The sequence below is a fragment of the Asterias amurensis genome, chromosome 18 (assembly GCF_032118995.1).
Source record: "Asterias amurensis chromosome 18, ASM3211899v1".
NCBI classification, from domain to species: Eukaryota; Metazoa; Echinodermata; class Asteroidea; order Forcipulatida; family Asteriidae; genus Asterias; species Asterias amurensis.
The window spans coordinates 871430-889937 of record NC_092665.1 but is presented as its reverse complement, the minus strand read 5'-3'; the positions used below and the strand labels follow the sequence as shown (position 1 = coordinate 889937).

General features: G+C 38.0%; 1 long non-coding RNA gene across 2 annotated transcripts in view; it reads left to right on the top strand.

Annotated features, from left to right (window-relative positions):
• The window catches only part of LOC139950570 (uncharacterized), an 86997-nt gene extending 68696 nt beyond the window's left edge, over nucleotides 1–18301 (top strand). The window contains exons 2-4 of one of the 2 annotated variants that reach the window (XR_011787673.1): nucleotides 11202–11250; nucleotides 12391–12469; nucleotides 15890–18301. This is a non-coding gene — a long non-coding RNA (uncharacterized lncRNA). The remainder of the gene's footprint in view (nucleotides 1–11201; nucleotides 11251–12390; nucleotides 12470–15889) is intronic. The other variant, XR_011787674.1, reaches the window with a different exon arrangement.
• The last annotated feature ends 207 nt before the right edge of the window (nucleotides 18302–18508 follow it).

The window sequence follows — 18508 nt, the reverse complement described above, 5'->3', positions numbered from 1 at the left end:
TTTGTCTGTGCACAAAAATCCCATAGGGAGGCTTGTTGAGTTAGCTTCGGAGCAGAGCCGCCTTCATGTCATTTTCGCTATCAACAGGTATGGAAGACGCCCTAAAACTTTGAAATTCGGATTCAGGGATATGCAAGGATCACTCAGGTACAAACCGCGTCTCTCTAGCATTTTTAGTTCCAGAATAATTCAAGAGCATAGCTGACAGTTTTAAAAGTCCGGGCTTTCTTTTCAATGAATATATATTTTTTTCATTTATCACCACGCGCCGTGTAAATCATGCATTAAATTGCCCGAATTTAGGTGTGTGTGTTGGGTCCACTCCCTGACCTCTAGCCTCGCTTTGAAAATCCCCACAACACTAAGTTTGATACGAGAGGAAAGCCCTTGATCATATCTATCGAATGGTGCTAAACTTATTCAGATTGATAAAGTATTTGGGGTCGAATTGGCCAGTTGTAACTTGTGATTTTGTCTGTGCACAAAAATCCCATAGGGAGGCTTGTTGAGTTAGCTTCGGAGCACAGCCGCCTTCATGTCGTTTTCGCTATCAAGAGGTATGGAAGACGCCCGAAAACTTTGAAATTCGGATTCAGGGATATGCAAGGATCACTCAGGTACAAACCGCGTCTCTCTAGCATTTTTAGTTCCAGAATAATTCAAGAGCATAGCTGACAGTTTTAAAAGTCCGGGCTTTCTTTTCAATGAATATATATTTTTTTCATTTATCACCACGCGCCGTGTAAATTATGCATTAAATTGCCCGAATTTAGGTGTGTGTGTCGGGTCCACTCCCTGACCTCTAGCCTCGCTTTGAAAATCCCCACAACACTAAGTTTAATACGAGAGGAAAGCCCTTGATCATATCTATCGAATGGTGCTAAACTTATTCAGATTGATAAAGTATTTGGGGTCGAATTGGCCAGTTGTAACTTGTGATTTTGTCTGTGCACAAAAATCCCATAGGGAGGCTTGTTGAGTTAGCTTCGGAGCACAGCCGCCTTCATGTCGTTTTCGCTATCAAGAGGTATGGAAGACGCCCGAAAACTTTGAAATTCGGATTCAGGGATATGCAAGGATCACTCAGGTACAAACCGCGTCTCTCTAGCATTTTTAGTTCCAGAATAATTCAAGAGCATAGCTGACAGTTTTAAAAGTCCGGGCTTTCTTTTCAATGAATATTTTTTTTTTTCATTTATCACCACGCGCCGTGTAAATCATGCATTAAATTGCCCGAATTTAGGTGTGTGTGTCGGGTCCACTCCCTGACCTCTAGCCTCGCTTTGAAAATCCCCACAACACTAAGTTTAATACGAGAGGAAAGCCCTTGATCATATCTATCGAATGGTGCTAAACTTATTCAGATTGATAAAGTATTTGGGGTCGAATTGGCCAGTTGTAACTTGTGATTTTGTCTGTGCACAAAAATCCCATAGGGAGGCTTGTTGAGTTAGCTTCGGAGCAGAGCCGCCTTCATGTCATTTTCGCTATCAACAGGTATGGCAGACGCCCTAAAACTTTGAAATTCGGATTCAGGGATATGCAAGGATCACTCAGGTACAAACCGCGTCTCTCTAGCGTTTTTAGTTCCAGAATAATTCAAGAGCATAGCTGACAGTTTTAAAAGTCCGGGCTTTCTTTTCAATGAATATTTTTTCTTTTCATTTATCACCACGCGCCGTGTAAATCATGCATTAAATTGCCCGAATTTAGGTGTGTGTGTCGGGTCCACTCCCTGACCTCTAGCCTCGCTTTGAAAATCCCCACAACACTAAGTTTGATACGAGAGGAAAGCCCTTGATCATATCTATCGAATGGTGCTAAACTTATTCAGATTGATAAAGTATTTGGGGTCGAATTGGCCAGTTGTAACTTGTGATTTTGTCTGTGCACAAAAATCCCATAGGGAGGCTTGTTGAGTTAGCTTCGGAGCACAGCCGCCTACATGTCATTTTCGCTATCAAGAGGTATGGAAGCCGCCCTAAAACTTTGAAATTCGGATTCAGGGATATGCAAGGATCACTCAGGTACAAACCGCGTCTCTCTAGCATTTTTAGTTCCAGAATAATTCAAGAGCATAGCTGACAGTTTTAAAAGTCCGGGCTTTCTTTTCAATGAATATATTTTTTTTCATTTATCACCACGCGCCGTGTAAATCATGCATTAAATTGCCCGAATTTAGGTGTGTGTGTCGGGTCCACTCCCTGACCTCTAGCCTCGCTTTGAAAATCCCCACAACACTAAGTTTGATACGAGAGGAAAGCCCTTGATCATATCTATCGAATGGTGCTAAACTTATTCAGATTGATAAAGTATTTGGGGTCGAATTGGCCAGTTGTAACTTGTGATTTTGTCTGTGCACAAAAATCCCATAGGGAGGCTTGTTGAGTTAGCTTCGGAGCACAGCCGCCTTCATGTCATTTTCGCTATCAAGAGGTATGGAAGACGCCCTAAAACTTTGAAATTCGGATTCAGGGATATGCAAGGATCACTCAGGTACAAACCGCGTCTCTCTAGCATTTTTAGTTCCAGAATAATTCAAGAGCATAGCTGCTATTTTTAAAAGTCCGGGCTTTCTTTTCAATGAATATATATTTTTTTCATTTATCACCACGCGCCGTGTAAATCATGCATTAAATTGCCCGAATTTAGGTGTGTGTGTTGGGTCCACTCCCTGACCTCTAGCCTCGCTTTGAAAATCCCCACAACACTAAGTTTGATACGAGAGGAAAGCCCTTGATCATATCAATCGAATGGTGCTAAACTTATTCAGATTGATAAAGTATTTGGGGTCGAATTGGCCAGTTGTAACTTGTGATTTTGTCTGTGCACAAAAATCCCATAGGGAGGCTTGTTGAGTTAGCTTCGGAGCAGAGCCGCCTTCATGTCATTTTCGCTATCAAGAGGTATGGAAGACGCCCTAAAACTTTGAAATTCGGATTCAGGGATATGCAAGGATCACTCAGGTACAAACCGCGTCTCTCTAGCATTTTTAGTTCCAGAATAATTCAAGAGCATAGCTGCTATTTTTAAAAGTCCGGGCTTTCTTTTCAATGAATATATATTTTTTTCATTTATCACCACGCGCCGTGTAAATCATGCATTAAATTGCCCGAATTTAGGTGTGTGTGTTGGGTCCACTCCCTGACCTCTAGCCTCGCTTTGAAAATCCCCACAACACTAAGTTTGATACGAGAGGAAAGCCCTTGATCATATCTATCGAATGGTGCTAAACTTATTCAGATTGATAAAGTATTTGGGGTCGGATTGGCCAGTTGTAACTTGTGATTTTGTCTGTGCACAAAAATCCCATAGGGAGGCTTGTTGAGTTAGCTTCGGAGCAGAGCCGCCTTCATGTCATTTTCGCTATCAACAGGTATGGAAGACGCCCTAAAACTTTGAAATTCGGATTCAGGGATATGCAAGGATCACTCAGGTACAAACCGCGTCTCTCTAGCATTTTTAGTTCCAGAATAATTCAAGAGCATAGCTGACAGTTTTAAAAGTCCGGGCTTTCTTTTCAATGAATATATATTTTTTTCATTTATCACCACGCGCCGTGTAAATCATGCATTAAATTGCCCGAATTTAGGTGTGTGTGTTGGGTCCACTCCCTGACCTCTAGCCTCGCTTTGAAAATCCCCACAACACTAAGTTTGATACGAGAGGAAAGCCCTTGATCATATCTATCGAATGGTGCTAAACTTATTCAGATTGATAAAGTATTTGGGGTCGAATTGGCCAGTTGTAACTTGTGATTTTGTCTGTGCACAAAAATCCCATAGGGAGGCTTGTTGAGTTAGCTTCGGAGCACAGCCGCCTTCATGTCGTTTTCGCTATCAAGAGGTATGGAAGACGCCCGAAAACTTTGAAATTCGGATTCAGGGATATGCAAGGATCACTCAGGTACAAACCGCGTCTCTCTAGCATTTTTAGTTCCAGAATAATTCAAGAGCATAGCTGCTATTTTTAAAAGTCCGGGCTTTCTTTTCAATGAATATATATTTTTTTCATTTATCACCACGCGCCGTGTAAATCATGCATTAAATTGCCCGAATTTAGGTGTGTGTGTTGGGTCCACTCCCTGACCTCTAGCCTCGCTTTGAAAATCCCCACAACACTAAGTTTGATACGAGAGGAAAGCCCTTGGTCATATCTATCGAATGGTGCTAAACTTATTCAGATTGATAAAGTATTTGGGGTCGAATTGGCCAGTTGTAACTTGTGATTTTGTCTGTGCACAAAAATCCCATAGGGAGGCTTGTTGAGTTAGCTTCGGAGCAGAGCCGCCTTCATGTCATTTTCGCTATCAACAGGTATGGAAGACGCCCTAAAACTTTGAAATTCGGATTCAGGGATATGCAAGGATCACTCAGGTACAAACCGCGTCTCTCTAGCATTTTTAGTTCCAGAATAATTCAAGAGCATAGCTGACAGTTTTAAAAGTCCGGGCTTTCTTTTCAATGAATATATATTTTTTTCATTTATCACCACGCGCCGTGTAAATCATGCATTAAATTGCCCGAATTTAGGTGTGTGTGTGTTGGGTCCACTCCCTGACCTCTAGCCTCGCTTTGAAAATCCCCACAACACTAAGTTTGATACGAGAGGAAAGCCCTTGATCATATCTATCGAATGGTGCTAAACTTATTCAGATTGATAAAGTATTTGGGGTCGAATTGGCCAGTTGTAACTTGTGATTTTGTCTGTGCACAAAAATCCCATAGGGAGGCTTGTTGAGTTAGCTTCGGAGCACAGCCGCCTTCATGTCGTTTTCGCTATCAAGAGGTATGGAAGACGCCCGAAAACTTTGAAATTCGGATTCAGGGATATGCAAGGATCACTCAGGTACAAACCGCGTCTCTCTAGCATTTTTAGTTCCAGAATAATTCAAGAGCATAGCTGACAGTTTTAAAAGTCCGGGCTTTCTTTTCAATGAATATATATTTTTTTCATTTATCACCACGCGCCGTGTAAATTATGCATTAAATTGCCCGAATTTAGGTGTGTGTGTCGGGTCCACTCCCTGACCTCTAGCCTCGCTTTGAAAATCCCCACAACACTAAGTTTAATACGAGAGGAAAGCCCTTGATCATATCTATCGAATGGTGCTAAACTTATTCAGATTGATAAAGTATTTGGGGTCGAATTGGCCAGTTGTAACTTGTGATTTTGTCTGTGCACAAAAATCCCATAGGGAGGCTTGTTGAGTTAGCTTCGGAGCACAGCCGCCTTCATGTCGTTTTCGCTATCAAGAGGTATGGAAGACGCCCGAAAACTTTGAAATTCGGATTCAGGGATATGCAAGGATCACTCAGGTACAAACCGCGTCTCTCTAGCATTTTTAGTTCCAGAATAATTCAAGAGCATAGCTGACAGTTTTAAAAGTCCGGGCTTTCTTTTCAATGAATATATATTTTTTTCATTTATCACCACGCGCCGTGTAAATTATGCATTAAATTGCCCGAATTTAGGTGTGTGTGTCGGGTCCACTCCCTGACCTCTAGCCTCGCTTTGAAAATCCCCACAACACTAAGTTTAATACGAGAGGAAAGCCCTTGATCATATCTATCGAATGGTGCTAAACTTATTCAGATTGATAAAGTATTTGGGGTCGAATTGGCCAGTTGTAACTTGTGATTTTGTCTGTGCACAAAAATCCCATAGGGAGGCTTGTTGAGTTAGCTTCGGAGCAGAGCCGCCTTCATGTCATTTTCGCTATCAACAGGTATGGCAGACGCCCTAAAACTTTGAAATTCGGATTCAGGGATATGCAAGGATCACTCAGGTACAAACCGCGTCTCTCTAGCGTTTTTAGTTCCAGAATAATTCAAGAGCATAGCTGACAGTTTTAAAAGTCCGGGCTTTCTTTTCAATGAATATTTTTTTTTTTCATTTATCACCACGCGCCGTGTAAATCATGCATTAAATTGCCCGAATTTAGGTGTGTGTGTCGGGTCCACTCCCTGACCTCTAGCCTCGCTTTGAAAATCCCCACAACACTAAGTTTGATACGAGAGGAAAGCCCTTGATCATATCTATCGAATGGTGCTAAACTTATTCAGATTGATAAAGTATTTGGGGTCGAATTGGCCAGTTGTAACTTGTGATTTTGTCTGTGCACAAAAATCCCATAGGGAGGCTTGTTGAGTTAGCTTCGGAGCACAGCCGCCTTCATGTCATTTTCGCTATCAACAGGTATGGAAGACGCCCTAAAACTTTGAAATTCGGATTCAGGGATATGCAAGGATCACTCAGGTACAAACCGCGTCTCTCTAGCATTTTTAGTTCCAGAATAATTCAAGAGCATAGCTGACAGTTTTAAAAGTCCGGGCTTTCTTTTCAATGAATATATATTTTTTTCATTTATCACCACGCGCCGTGTAAATCATGCATTAAATTGCCCGAATTTAGGTGTGTGTGTCGGGTCCACTCCCTGACCTCTAGCCTCGCTTTGAAAATCCCCACAACACTAAGTTTGATACGAGAGGAAAGCCCTTGATCATATCTATCGAATGGTGCTAAACTTATTCAGATTGATAAAGTATTTGGGGTCGAATTGGCCAGTTGTAACTTGTGATTTTGTCTGTGCACAAAAATCCCATAGGGAGGCTTGTTGAGTTAGCTTCGGAGCACAGCCGCCTACATGTCATTTTCGCTATCAAGAGGTATGGAAGCCGCCCTAAAACTTTGAAATTCGGATTCAGGGATATGCAAGGATCACTCAGGTACAAACCGCGTCTCTCTAGCATTTTTAGTTCCAGAATAATTCAAGAGCATAGCTGACAGTTTTCAAAGTCCGGGCTTTCTTTTCAATGAATATATTTTTTTTCATTTATCACCACGCGCCGTGTAAATCATGCATTAAATTGCCCGAATTTAGGTGTGTGTGTCGGGTCCACTCCCTGACCTCTAGCCTCGCTTTGAAAATCCCCACAACACTAAGTTTGATACGAGAGGAAAGCCCTTGATCATATCTATCGAATGGTGCTAAACTTATTCAGATTGATAAAGTATTTGGGGTCGAATTGGCCAGTTGTAACTTGTGATTTTGTCTGTGCACAAAAATCCCATAGGGAGGCTTGTTGAGTTAGCTTCGGAGCACAGCCGCCTTCATGTCATTTTCGCTATCAAGAGGTATGGAAGACGCCCTAAAACTTTGAAATTCGGATTCAGGGATATGCAAGGATCACTCAGGTACAAACCGCGTCTCTCTAGCATTTTTAGTTCCAGAATAATTCAAGAGCATAGCTGCTATTTTTAAAAGTCCGGGCTTTCTTTTCAATGAATATATATTTTTTTCATTTATCACCACGCGCCGTGTAAATCATGCATTAAATTGCCCGAATTTAGGTGTGTGTGTTGGGTCCACTCCCTGACCTCTAGCCTCGCTTTGAAAATCCCCACAACACTAAGTTTGATACGAGAGGAAAGCCCTTGATCATATCAATCGAATGGTGCTAAACTTATTCAGATTGATAAAGTATTTGGGGTCGAATTGGCCAGTTGTAACTTGTGATTTTGTCTGTGCACAAAAATCCCATAGGGAGGCTTGTTGAGTTAGCTTCGGAGCAGAGCCGCCTTCATGTCATTTTCGCTATCAAGAGGTATGGAAGACGCCCTAAAACTTTGAAATTCGGATTCAGGGATATGCAAGGATCACTCAGGTACAAACCGCGTCTCTCTAGCATTTTTAGTTCCAGAATAATTCAAGAGCATAGCTGCTATTTTTAAAAGTCCGGGCTTTCTTTTCAATGAATATATATTTTTTTCATTTATCACCACGCGCCGTGTAAATCATGCATTAAATTGCCCGAATTTAGGTGTGTGTGTTGGGTCCACTCCCTGACCTCTAGCCTCGCTCTGAAAATCCCCACAACACTAAGTTTGATACGAGAGGAAAGCCCTTGATCATATCTATCGAATGGTGCTAAACTTATTCAGATTGATAAAGTATTTGGGGTCGAATTGGCCAGTTGTAACTTGTGATTTTGTCTGTGCACAAAAATCCCATAGGGAGGCTTGTTGAGTTAGCTTCGGAGCACAGCCGCCTTCATGTCATTTTCGCTATCAACAGGTATGGAAGACGCCCTAAAACTTTGAAATTCGGATTCAGGGATATGCAAGGATCACTCAGGTACAAACCTCGTCTCTCTAGCATTTTTAGTTCCAGAATAATTCAAGAGCATAGCTGACAGTTTTAAAAGTCCGGGCTTTCTTTTCAATGAATATATATTTTTTTCATTTATCACCACGCGCCGTGTAAATCATGCATTAAATTGCCCGAATTTAGGTGTGTGTGTTGGGTCCACTCCCTGACCTCTAGCCTCGCTTTGAAAATCCCCACAACACTAAGTTTGATACGAGAGGAAAGCCCTTGATCATATCTATCGAATGGTGCTAAACTTATTCAGATTGATAAAGTATTTGGGGTCGAATTGGCCAGTTGTAACTTGTGATTTTGTCTGTGCACAAAAATCCCATAGGGAGGCTTGTTGAGTTAGCTTCGGAGCACAGCCGCCTTCATGTCGTTTTCGCTATCAAGAGGTATGGAAGACGCCCGAAAACTTTGAAATTCGGATTCAGGGATATGCAAGGATCACTCAGGTACAAACCGCGTCTCTCTAGCATTTTTAGTTCCAGAATAATTCAAGAGCATAGCTGCTATTTTTAAAAGTCCGGGCTTTCTTTTCAATGAATATATATTTTTTTCATTTATCACCACGCGCCGTGTAAATCATGCATTAAATTGCCCGAATTTAGGTGTGTGTGTTGGGTCCACTCCCTGACCTCTAGCCTCGCTTTGAAAATCCCCACAACACTAAGTTTGATACGAGAGGAAAGCCCTTGGTCATATCTATCGAATGGTGCTAAACTTATTCAGATTGATAAAGTATTTGGGGTCGAATTGGCCAGTTGTAACTTGTGATTTTGTCTGTGCACAAAAATCCCATAGGGAGGCTTGTTGAGTTAGCTTCGGAGCAGAGCCGCCTTCATGTCATTTTCGCTATCAACAGGTATGGAAGACGCCCTAAAACTTTGAAATTCGGATTCAGGGATATGCAAGGATCACTCAGGTACAAACCGCGTCTCTCTAGCATTTTTAGTTCCAGAATAATTCAAGAGCATAGCTGACAGTTTTAAAAGTCCGGGCTTTCTTTTCAATGAATATATATTTTTTTCATTTATCACCACGCGCCGTGTAAATCATGCATTAAATTGCCCGAATTTAGGTGTGTGTGTTGGGTCCACTCCCTGACCTCTAGCCTCGCTTTGAAAATCCCCACAACACTAAGTTTGATACGAGAGGAAAGCCCTTGATCATATCTATCGAATGGTGCTAAACTTATTCAGATTGATAAAGTTTTTGGGGTCGAATTGGCCAGTTGTAACTTGTGATTTTGTCTGTGCACAAAAATCCCATAGGGAGGCTTGTTGAGTTAGCTTCGGAGCACAGCCGCCTTCATGTCGTTTTCGCTATCAAGAGGTATGGAAGACGCCCGAAAACTTTGAAATTCGGATTCAGGGATATGCAAGGATCACTCAGGTACAAACCGCGTCTCTCTAGCATTTTTAGTTCCAGAATAATTCAAGAGCATAGCTGACAGTTTTAAAAGTCCGGGCTTTCTTTTCAATGAATATATATTTTTTTCATTTATCACCACGCGCCGTGTAAATTATGCATTAAATTGCCCGAATTTAGGTGTGTGTGTCGGGTCCACTCCCTGACCTCTAGCCTCGCTTTGAAAATCCCCACAACACTAAGTTTGATACGAGAGGAAAGCCCTTGATCATATCTATCGAATGGTGCTAAACTTATTCAGATTGATAAAGTATTTGGGGTCGAATTGGCCAGTTGTAACTTGTGATTTTGTCTGTGCACAAAAATCCCATAGGGAGGCTTGTTGAGTTAGCTTCGGAGCACAGCCGCCTACATGTCATTTTCGCTATCAACAGGTATGGAAGACGCCCTAAAACTTTGAAATTCGGATTCAGGGATATGCAAGGATCACTCGGGTACAAACCGCGTCTCTCTAGCATTTTTGGTCTCAGAATAATTCAAGAGCATAGCTGACAGTTTTAAAAGTCCGGGCTTTCTTTTCAATGAATATTTTTTTTTTCATTTATCACCACGCGCCGTGTAAATCATGCATTAAATTGCCCGAATTTAGGTGTGTGTGTCGGGTCCACTCCCTGACCTCTAGCCTCGCTTTGAAAATCCCCACAACACTAAGTTTGATACGAGAGGAAAGCCCTTTATCATATCTATCGAATGCTGCTACACTTATTTAGATTGATCAAGTATTTGGGGTCGAATTGGCCAGTTGTAACTTTTTTCTGTGCACAAAAATCCCATAGGGAGGCTTGTTGAGTTAGCTTCGGAGCACAGCCGCCTACATGTCATTTTCGCTATCAAGAGGTCTCCCGCGTCTCTCTAGCATTTTTAGTTCTAGAATAATTCAAGAGCATAGCTGACGGTTTTGTTTTCAATGAATATCTCCATTTGTCACAACGCGCAGTGTGTGTAATGCATTAAATTAGTGCCCGAGTTTTAGGGTGTGTGTCTGGTCCACTCCCTGGCCTCTAGCCTCGCTTTGAATCCCCACAACACTAAGTTTTCGGAAGGCCTTCGATCATATCTATCCAATCGTGCTCAATTTGTTTAGATTGAGAGATGATTTTGGGTTAAATTGCCAGTTGTAAATTTATATTTTCTCTGTGCACACAAATCTTGTGGCTTGTTGGGTTCGCTTAATTTGAACTGAGATTATATTATAAGTTTTCCAAGAGGAACATTAAAGATTTATTCAGAAAAAAAAAACGTGAAGATTACAGAATTACATAAATTTACCAAAATTAACTAAACATTTTTATTGTTGTGTGTGTTTAAGGCACTGTAAGCTTCGGCTGTCTGTGTATTGCCTGCACGTATTAGTTTTATTATATCAATAAATATAAACATTATTTGGTTTTTTTTTTTGTCAAAAGTAATTAACCTTGCTGGAAATGTTGAGGATTTGAGTTGATGAGTTGAAACATTGTTAGGCCTATTTAGGACGGTCAATTTTAAAATGTTTCTGAAAATGAAAATAAACGAGGCAAAATAACTATTATTGTGAATCTAGCTCGTTGTCCATAACTAAATAACTTAACAATGTAATTTGTGACCCGAGTAACATGCCTGTGATATTTTTTCACAGGACTCGGGAAATTACTGAGTATACAGTGCTAACACACATCGGTGTATGGGTAAATACCAAAATTAATATTCTTTATCCCCGATGCAAAATTAACATCTATTATATCGTTGCGGTACCCACTGCCAAACATCGGTAGTCTAGCTGGTAAGACACTGCTCTAGAATTTCAAGGGTCGTGGGTTCGAATCCCAACCGAGTCACATGCCTGTGATTTCTTTCACATGACTCGGGAAAGTACTGGGCATACAGTGCTAACACACATCGGTGTATGGGTAAAGACCAAAATTAATGTTACTTATCCCCGATGCAAATTTAACATCTATTATAATGCAATTTTCGTCAAACATGATCTTTTAAAACAACAGCGCTTAGTGACTTATATGCTGTCGTTTTTTTTTATTTTTTTTAACTCACAAATCTTAGGCATGAGGGTCACCCTTATAAGGCAGTAAGAGAAGCTTTACATTGTAAAAATTCTTATTTTAAATTTGAAGTTTGAATTAAAGCTTCAAATAAGACCATTCCAGAGCTTTTTTCACAATTGTTTTAAGATAACTATCAAGGAAACTGCCCCAAAAAAATATTAATACAAAAATATGATAAAGTTTGAACTGTCTTGGTGTCACAGTGTGACACATACGCCACCCGTTTTAATTATTTACTTGTGTAGTGCAGTGCTTACACACATCGGTGTATGGGTAAAGACCAAAATTAATGTTATTTATCCCCAATGCAAATTTAACATCTATTATAATGTAATTTTCATCGGACATGATCTTTTAAAACAACAGCGCTTAGTGATTTATATGCGGTTGATATATATATATATATTTTTAACTCAAAATCTTAGGCAAGAGGGTCGCCCTTATAAGGCAGCAAGAAAAGCTGCACATTGTGACACTTATTATTAATTCTAAATTGGAAGTTTGAATTAAGGCTTCAAATTAAACCATTTTAGAGCTTTTTTCACAATTGTTCTTAAATACCTATCAAGGAAACTGCCCCCCAAAATGTTAATACAAACGTATGAATAAATTTGAACTGTCTTGGTGTCACAGTGTGACACACACGCCGCCCGTTTTAATTATTTACTTGTGGAGTGCGCCCTCTGCAATTCAGTTTTAGGTAGGTAAGGAAATGGATGGTAATTTGACGTGTTGTCTTTGATATTTTGTATCTGTACACTTCAGGCAAAATGTCTCCGTCAAGCCCATCCATAGGCGTCTTGTCAATGTAGCTGTTCGACAGAGGATGACCGGAGCTACCAAGGTATGTTTTAGAGTGATATAGTGATCGATACACGCATTTCCTGGTACTTTTATGTTCATGTTTGCACGTTTTGATTGCAACGAATAGAAAATTCTCTTTCCAAAGATATAAGAACGATTTTGATTGGTCTAGGGGAGTAAAAGGCTTTTAACTATCCAATTATTAAGCTCCTTTCATTATAGATGCGAGTAGTCTGGTTCCAACGGTTTCCCGTATGCGGGCCACGGACTCGCTTGTGGGGCTGGGAACTAGCTCGTACACGCACGCTATTCCGTTTCACGTCAAATTAAACGCAAGGCCTGTGATCCAAAATAATATACTGCTTGAATCTAAGATTCTCTTTTAAGTGAAGAGATTTTATAAAAAGGGATATGTTCTGGTTCCTGTTATGATCACTGCCATAAGCCAAATCCGTCTAAATATCCAGAAATTTAGTACGGGTGCATCTTTACAGGTTTGCAAATAACTAATTATTTTTTGTCCACGATTTATTAACCACTTTTTCTCTCTTCACAGGTTTGTAAAAAATTATTAAGTTTGTTTGCAGGTTTTTTTCCTCTATACAGACTTGTAAATAACTTATTATTTTCTTTGCAGGTTTTGTGTTTCTCTTTTCAGGCGTAAATAACTTAATAATTTTGTTTGCAGGTTTTGTATTTCTCTATACAGGTTTGTAGATAACTTATTAATTTTGTTTGCAGGTTTTATGTTTCTCTTTACAGGTTTGTAAATAACTTATTAGTTTTTTTGCAGGTTTTTTGTTTCTTTTACAGGTTTGTAAATAACTTATTAATTTTGTTTGCAGGTTTTGTGTTTCTCTTTACAGGTTTGTAAATAACTTATTAATTTTGTTTGCAGGTTTTGTGTTTCTCTTTAAAGGTTTGTAAATAACTTATACATTTTGTTTGCAGGTTTTGTGTTTCTCTTTACAGGTTTGTAAATAACCTATTAATTTTGTTTGCAGGTTTTATGTTTCTCTTTACAGGTTTGTAAATAACTTATTAATTTTGTTTGCAGGTTTTATGTTTCTCTTTACAGGTTTGTAAATAACTTATCAATTTTGTTTGCAGGTTTTGTGTTTCTCTTTACAGGTTTGTAAATAACTTATTGGTTTTTTTTTGCAGGTTTTATTTTTCTCTTTACAGGTTTGTAAATAACTTATTAATTTTGTTTGCAGGTTTTATGTTTCTCTTTACAGGTTTGTAAATAACTTATTAATTTTGTTTGCAGGTTTTGTGTTTTTCTTTACAGGTTTGTAAATAACCTATTAATTTTGTTTGCAGGTTTTATGTTTCTCTTTACAGGTTTGTAAACAACTTATTAGTTTTTTTGCAGGTTTTGTGTTTCTCTTACAGGTTTGTAAATAACTTATTAATTTTGTTTGCAGGTTTTGTGTTTCTCTTTACAGGTTTGTAAATAACTTATAAATTTTGTTTGCAGGTTTTGTGTTTCTCTTTACAGGTTTGTAAATAACCTATTAATTTTGTTTGCAGGTTTTATGTTTCTCTTTACAGGTTTGTAAATAACTTATTAATTTTGTTTGCAGGTTTTATGTTTCTCTTTACAGGTTTGTAAATAACTTATCAATTTTGTTTGCAGGTTTTGTGTTTCTCTTTACAGGTTTGTAAATAACTTATTGTTTTTTTTTGCAGGTTTTATGTTTCTCTTTACAGGTTTGTAAATAACTTATTAATTTTGTTTGCAGGTTTGTTGTTTCTCTTTACAGGTTTGTAAATAACTTATTAATTTTGTTTGCAGGTTGTGTGTTTCTCTTTACAGGTTTGTAAATAACTTATTAATTTTTTGCAGGTTTTGTGTTTCTCTTTACAGGTTTGTAAATAACTTATTAATTTTGTTTGCAGGTTTTGTGTTTCTCTTTACAGGTTTGTAAATAACTTATAAAATTTGTTTGCAGGTTTTGTGTTTCTCTTTACAGGTTTGTAAATAACCTATTAATTTTGTTTGCAGGTTTTATGTTTCTCTTTACAGGTTTGTAAATAACTTATAAATTTTGTTTGCAGGTTTTATGTTTCTCTTTACAGGTTTGTAAATAACTTATCAATTTTGTTTGCAGGTTTTGTGTTTCTCTTTACAGATTTGTAAATAACTTATTGTTTTTTTTTGCAGGTTTTATGTTTCTCTTTACAGGTTTGTAAATAACTTATTAATTTTGTTTGCAGGTTTTATGTTTCTCTTTACAGGTTTGTAAATAACTTATTAATTTTGTTTGCAGGTTTTGTGTTTCTCTTTACAGGTTTGTAAATAACCTATTAATTTTGTTTGCAGGTTTTATGTTTCTCTTTACAGGTTTGTAAATAACTTATTAATTTTGTTTGCAGGTTTTATGTTTCTCTTTACAGGTTTGTAAATAACTTATTAATTTTGTTTGCAGGTTTTGTGTTTCTCTTTACAGGTTTGTAAATAACCTATTAATTTTGTTTGCAGGTTATATGTTTCTCTTTACAGGTTTGTAAATAACTTATTAATTTTGTTTGCAGGTTTTGTGTTTCTCTTTACAGGTTTGTAAATAACTTATTAATTTGTTTGCAGGTTTTGTATTTCTCTTTACAGGTTTGTAAATAACTTATTGTTTTTTTTTTGCAGGTTTTGTGTTTCTCTTCACAGTTTTGTAAATAACTTATTAATTTTGTTTGCAGGTTTTATGTTTCTCTTTACAGGTTTGTAAATAACTTATTAATTTTGTTTGCAGGTTTTGTGTTTCTCTTCACAGGTTTGTAAATAACCTATTAATTTTGTTTGCAGGTTTTGTGTTTTTCTTTACAGGTTTGTAAATAACTTATCAATTTTGTTTGCAGGTTTTATGTTTCTCTTTACAGGTTTGTAAATAACTTATTAATTTTGTTTGCAGGTTTCATGTTTCTCTATACAGATTTATAGCTATAACCTGGTTGTATGACTTGTTCTTTAGCCACCGATTGCTTCTTAAAAGAAACTTTGATTGGCTGTAATTTTTCTGTCTTTACTGGGGACCTTCCCTATATATCCTTGTTCCCTCTACTATCATTAAATTGATAAACTGTTTCCTCTGAAGATGGTTCGGTTTTGGATCGAAAGTAAGACAATCTACCCTACTCATTTTATAAATGTAGGTCTTGATACAAGTGCAAGTTGTCCCCATATCTTTGTTCGGGGTGCAAGTATATGTATTTTGTCAACATAAGGGAAACTGATTGGGATACATTTTAAAATACTTTGGGGTTGAACAAAGAAAAGTTAAAAGAGGGGGACTTAAATCAATGACCACCAGATTAACGTTATACCAACGCTCTAACTATACCAGTTGAGCTATCTAGCCTCCCTATTTGTCGATATCTGTGTATTTTTTTACACTTGTTTGCTTAATTTGTCTAATGCTTACCTAATTGCCCTTGTAACATGTTGTCTCGTTTTGTTTTCTAGGAAGCTAGTGGACAGTACATTGAGGAACTGGCATTCGGGAGTTGGATCATTGCGGTAGTCATGGAGACTCACTCTGACCCGAGTGGCATACTCAGTATTTACCTATATAGACCTTCGTATTGTAAGGTCACAACCTGAGTTTTTGCCAAACGAGGTTGGAGAACTATGGAAAGCCATGAATGCAAATAAAAGCAAATAGCCATCGTTTGTAGAAATGTTACACAAAATCTTCAAAAACTAAATATATGTTGCACTTGTTGGAAACAAATCATAATCAAGAGATATTTCAGCTCATGAATCTTAAAGGCAGTGGACACTATTGGTAATTGTCAAAGACTAGCCTTCACAGTTGGTGTATCTCAACATATGCATAAAATAACAAACCTGTGCAAATTTGAGCTCAATCGGTCATCGAACTTGCGAGATAACAATGAAAGAAAAAAACACCTTTGTCACACGAAGTTGTGTGTGTTAGATGGTTGATTTCGAGACCTCAAGTTCTAAATCTGAGGTCCCAAAATCAAATTCATGGAAAATTACTTCTTTCTCGAAAACTATGACACTTCAGAGGGAGCTGTTTCTTACAAGGTTTTATACCATGAACCTCTCCCCATTACCCGTCACCAAGAAAGGTTTTATGCTAATAATTATTTTGAGTTATTACCAATAGTGTCCACTGCCTTTAACAGAAAATGTTGACTTTTTTAATATTGTTTTTTAAACACACTTGATTGTTTTGATGGCAACACCACTGACCAGCCTTGTTTGGCATCTGTGTCGGGCACAGCATCTTATTTCAACTCTCAGTCTAAGTTTATTGTAGGCAGTTGCATAGCTTCTAACTCTCTCCTGATTCTGTAGGAAGCTCTCTGAAAATAAACCCATCTTTCCATGTTCTGATGAACACATTTTTGACAATCTCCCTGATTAAGGAAACCTTAACCTTTTTCCCATAAAGATCTCCCTGATTGTTGCTCAAAATCTCCCCAACTGCAAGATGCTAAATAAAATGGACTTTTGTGTAGAATTGTGTCTTCCTAGAGTTTTTTATGTAGTTGTACTTTTTACCACCCTAGAAATGAACAAATCATAACATGAGAGTATTGTAATTTACAGCTATGCTGCAAAATTATTGCATAGTTAAAATTTTGTTTATAATCAGAAGAGTAGACTACTTTTGTTTGTTTGAGAAAGTTTATATTCTTTCGAAAACAATATTGTTTAATTTATTATGTCTTTAAAGCCATTAGACACTTTCGGTAAACAGTAATGTCCAAGGCCCACACTTCGTGTATCACAACTTACATATAAAATAACAAACCTGTGTGAAATTTAGGCTCAATCGGTCATCGGAGTCGGGAGAAAATAACGGGAAAACACACCGTTGTTTTATGCACGTTTCGCCGTGTCATGATATTTGTTTAAAATAAATTCGTAATTCTCGATATCGAGAATTGATAATGTTTTCTCAAAAAGTAAAGCATTCCATAGAATGCTATTTCAAGAGAAGTCTTTCACCATTACCTTCTGTAAACCCTGTAAGTTATTTGTAAATCTGTGAACTTTTATTTTTCTGTCCGTACCGAAAGTGGCCATGGCTTTAAACACATTACTGTATACATGTAAACTGGCTCATACCCTTAATAAATTCCCCAAACACTGTTCAGATACAGAATAAATGAACATGGAGCAGTGATGGGATGTGTTTTGTTTTGAGGTATTTTATTGGAGAGGTATTTGTTTTGAGAAGAGCTGAATTTGAACAGTCTGAGACTGTGGTTGTTTCTCTGCGTCAGCCACGCATCCCCCCCCCCCCCCCCCCCACTTGCAGATTTGCTATCACACGCTCTATTCGGACGTGAGGTTTATCCACAAGAGGGCGCTGTTTCAGCCAATAACGAAAAATCACGGCTATCCCGGGACAACTAAACCACACGACAGACTAGGAACCACGTATAATCCTCGACCAAAATTATTATTCTCAAAAATACGCATAAATTTCTACCAGTTCTTATAATGAAACCATGCAAGTGTTCAATTCTTGTTTATTAAGTTTGGCGAAACTCTGTGAGTTCTGTATACAGCTCGGGGTCAATTTTTTTTATTCAGACTTTCGTGTGAAGTAAGACTTTATAAAGAAAGTTAATTCAATAAAGCAATGCTGTTTTTTTTTTTTTTGTCCGAATAAAATAAGTGATGCTCAAGATGATCTGCATCTTAGTGTATATTGTGGTTCTCCTTGCATCTATAATTAATTCCATGGGAGTTATCAGACACTTTCAGACTATTTGTAAGTAATTTCTCGCCCCTGAATTGTATACGACTGTTTTGAGTTTTTCCTGTTGCACAAAGAGGGCTCAAAGTTTACTTAGTAAAGTTGATATATTGTATTTTATTTATCTTTGTGTTTACAGAAAGAACATGCCTTTGTAATAAACGGTTAGCATCTATTAAATTAAGAAGTGTCTCGGGATTCAAATTTATCATAGGAGTACTCTGTTTCTGATTGCTTAAAGGAACTGGACACTATTGGTAATTTATTACTCAAAAAAATACTTATTAGCTCAAAAACTTACTTGGTAACGAGCAACGGAAAGCTGTTGATATAAATCATTTTGA